Source organism: Octodon degus, unplaced genomic scaffold, assembly GCF_000260255.1.
Source record: "Octodon degus isolate 3935 unplaced genomic scaffold, OctDeg1.0 scaffold00006, whole genome shotgun sequence".
In the NCBI taxonomy this organism is placed as follows: Eukaryota; Metazoa; Chordata; class Mammalia; order Rodentia; family Octodontidae; genus Octodon; species Octodon degus.
The window spans coordinates 12,038,117-12,041,670 of record NW_004524582.1 but is presented as its reverse complement, the minus strand read 5'-3'; the positions used below and the strand labels follow the sequence as shown (position 1 = coordinate 12,041,670).

Genomic DNA, 3,554 nt, shown 5'->3' with positions numbered 1-3,554 from the left:
CAGTATTTTTCCTAATTTGGGGGCCATTTTCAGTGTGTCCCTGTATCAGATGGTGATTCTCAGGCTATAATTATTATCCATCCCACTGGAGGTAGATGACCACACCAGGATGTCCCTTCCAAAGGTTTTCTGCTGTTAAAATAGTTTTGGTGCTTGGGGTAATTCCTTCTGCTTCCTGGCGGGCTCGCCAATTGTCTCGTACACAACTGGGGCTGTAGAGTAGGTTGCTGAGAGGGCAAACGCAATACTTCAAGATGACTTGTGAGAAGATTCAGTCAGGCATTCACAGGAAAGGTGGGGATGAACTGGGACTGACTAGCTGGAGAGGAGAGCCCAGTGGGCAGGGCAGGAGGTGGGCAGAACGGGTGCCAGCGCACTGGACAGGGAGATCAGCACACAGTACCTGAAGCATCCGGGGCAGCAGTGTGGACTGCAGCGCTTCGCAGCACTGTGTTCTTGGAGGGAAGGAACCTATAGAGAAGGGACAAGCAGCTGCACTGTTAGTTGTTTTGCTCTGCTGTGTGACCGCCACTTCCAAAAACAGCTGACCCAGCACACGGGCAGGAAGCAGCTTCCTCTGACAGCACTACCTTTCTCTGTCCCGGTGTCTTTTAAATAACAGTCCTCTGGACAGTTTGGTCTGGGAATACTTACAATGTCTCCTCAGGGAGACAAACGGGACGTTTTAGGTACATGGTATTAAATGCCCCACTTTTTCTCAGGGTTGATACAATAACTCTTTAATATGATTTCTTTAATGGTTGCTAATGTTTCACTTTTGTGGAATATATGAAAATTTACTTAACCACAAAATAGTGTTCTTGATTTTTTTCCCTGCATTTTATGGATATTTTAAGATATATAAATTTTGGAGTTTATTGGGCTGTAAGAAGAAGGGGGCCAGAACCTGCCTGGTTATCACTTTTTGAGCACTAAATCTCCAAATGCAACAAGAATGTCTGACAAACAATTATTTATAGGCAAAGAAATGACTGTTAAAGTACACAAGGAAAGAGAAAAGTCCCTAAGGGGACCCAACATTTCTAAGACATATAGTAATGCTCACTATTCCTTCAACATTCATTCACTGGCCAATTATTCATTCATTATTCACTATTTTTAGAAACACATGCCTCTGGGTTCATAAGTCCGTCCCTCACCCCTAAAGGACCACGTGGTCCTGATTGCTTTCTCATGACTTTTGCTTCCCCACATACAAAACGTGAAGATGATAATGCTGCTCAAGGTCGTTAGGAGGGTTTTACCTCAGCAGGGCTCCTCTTTTCTGTTGGTCACGCGCCATGGAAGATGCTAATGAGTTATGGCACCGTAGCCTGGGAAGCAGCCTCCTGACCAGCAGGACGTGGGAAGCAGGGGCGTTCACAAGATCAGAGTTAGAGGCAGAAGCACACAGGTCTTCCTCCCCCTGGTGGTCTAATGTGCCCCTTGGGGGTCTCGCACTGGCACAGGTCAGAAGGTCTTGAAAGGATTCTCCACTCTTCTCCATGTCCTTGAGTGGGAATGGCCACGCATAATTTGAATTTCAGAGCTGCACTCAGCAAAATGATAATCTCCTCCTGCAACAAGGAGTTTCCACTCTGCTTGCTTTTCAATTCCTCCCCAAATTTTTCTCTAGATCTAAGAATGAAGGAAGAAGACTTTGAGGCTCCGACAATAACGATGTCACCCCAGTGACTAGCCCAGGTCATCAGGAAGCCAGACAGCAGCATTTATGTCCTAGGTATCAGCAGGCTGTGGAGTATGGAGGTGAAGGAGCCATTTCTCTCCCGCTGGTGCGATGTTCATTCTTGGGTTAGAGACAGAGCAGGCAGCGTTAGCGCAGTACCTGTTGGTGCATGGACTTCCCAGAAAGATGAACGCTCTTGTCCACACGAGAACACGACACACCCAGACATCTGGGATACAGCCTCATATTTCTGCCATTCTGTTGGCAGGAAGTCTTAGCTTCTACCACAAATAGTATTCGGTTATCCAGTGTGCTGTGGTGACTGGATTTCATTTTTGCACCAGGCCTTGGACAACCCCAGGCTTTAGGGAAACTGATACCCTCCATTCTTGTCACTTCCACAGTGATGGGGAACTTGTGGGTTAGCTCAGTTGTTTAAGTGCCTGCTTGGGCAAGCCAAGTCAGGCACAGGGGACTGCGGTTCGATTCCCAGCCCCACATGTTGTACCAGACCCATCCTTAGTCAGCCTGAGCCAGAAAAAAAAAAAAAAAAAAAAAAATGCATACTGAAGGGGCAGACAGCTTCAGCTGCTCTTTTCCCTACTTACCTCTTCGTCCTCTGCCACTTGGCATTGACCTTGGCACAAATCTGAACAGCAAGTTTCTGCTAGGCCCGTTGTGTCCTCCTCTTCCGTGACCTGCCTCTATTGTCTGCTGCCTTAAAATCTCTATCCTTGCACTTCCTGACCAGCCAGTGCCTTTTCTCTTACGCTTTGGCCTATCTTTGTCACTTTCCTTTGTGAGCCACTGTCTTCCCATCTTTCCTTTTTTTTTTTGAAAAATAAAACAAAATGTTATGTGTAACCTGGCCTGATATGAAAAGCAAGACAACCACAGCTTGTCTGGCTGAGACAATGGGTGGTGGCAATGATTCCTGCAGGCAGGCTCTTCCCTTCCACTTGTGTTCTTTCCCAGAATCCTCCAGAGTTCCTCTCCACAGTCCTAGGGCTCAAACACAATTTGCAAACCAGTCTTCAGTGTGGAGGTTCTCCAGGGCTATGTTGGTTCTACCATCTCAGGTGGTCACACACACACACACACACACACACACACACCCATAACACTACTACGTTTTCCCCAAATGTGTGTAAGGGAGGGCAATAAATAATGCCTTTTCTTAATTCTCCTTTTCTGCAATTGAAAAATGAGACTTAGTGGAGGTTACTCAGCCATCGCCATGAACAGCGTTGGAGAGCCTTGCACGGATATGAAGCGCAAGTACATTCAGTGCTTCAGTCGCTGGTTTGCTGAGAGGTTTCTCAAGGGGGATGGCTCCAGGGACCCGTGTACTGATCTCTTCAGGTGCTACCAGCAGTGTGTTCAGAAAGCAATAAAGGAGAGAGAGATTCCTATTGAAGGGCTGGAGTTCATGGGCCACAGCAAAGAAAAGCCCAAAAATTCTTCTTGACCTCGAAAATGGATTCCTCTTCAGGAAATTGAGGACTCTGAATTTTGTCAACCAAGACCCTGAAAATAGCCACACAATTGATGAATTTAGGAGGGAGGAGTTTTTCTTCCTTCTTGATGTTTTCCTTTTTTTTACATGATGAATTGTCACTGCTTTAGATGATTTCTCCCTTGTTCTGGCATCTTGCAGGAATTCAGTGTGCTACCATGGAACAGTTTCTCAAGATTATGATTGCAATACATGGCCTAGAATTAGCTTTAAATATATCTTCTATGTAAATAATGATAAACTAATCAAGATGATCAGGTTTGCCTGATACCTTGATTTTGCTGCAAAAAAGACATTATACTGTACTTGGGTCATTGCAAAAGCATTTGGTTAGGACCTCTTTTTCTCTCA

The 3,554-nt window shown here is 45.7% G+C and overlaps 1 pseudogene; it reads left to right on the top strand.

Annotated features, from left to right (window-relative positions):
• Window positions 1-2,924: 2,924 nt before the first annotated feature.
• On the top strand, window positions 2,925-3,155 carry LOC101592849 (annotated as a pseudogene).
• The last annotated feature ends 399 nt before the right edge of the window (window positions 3,156-3,554 follow it).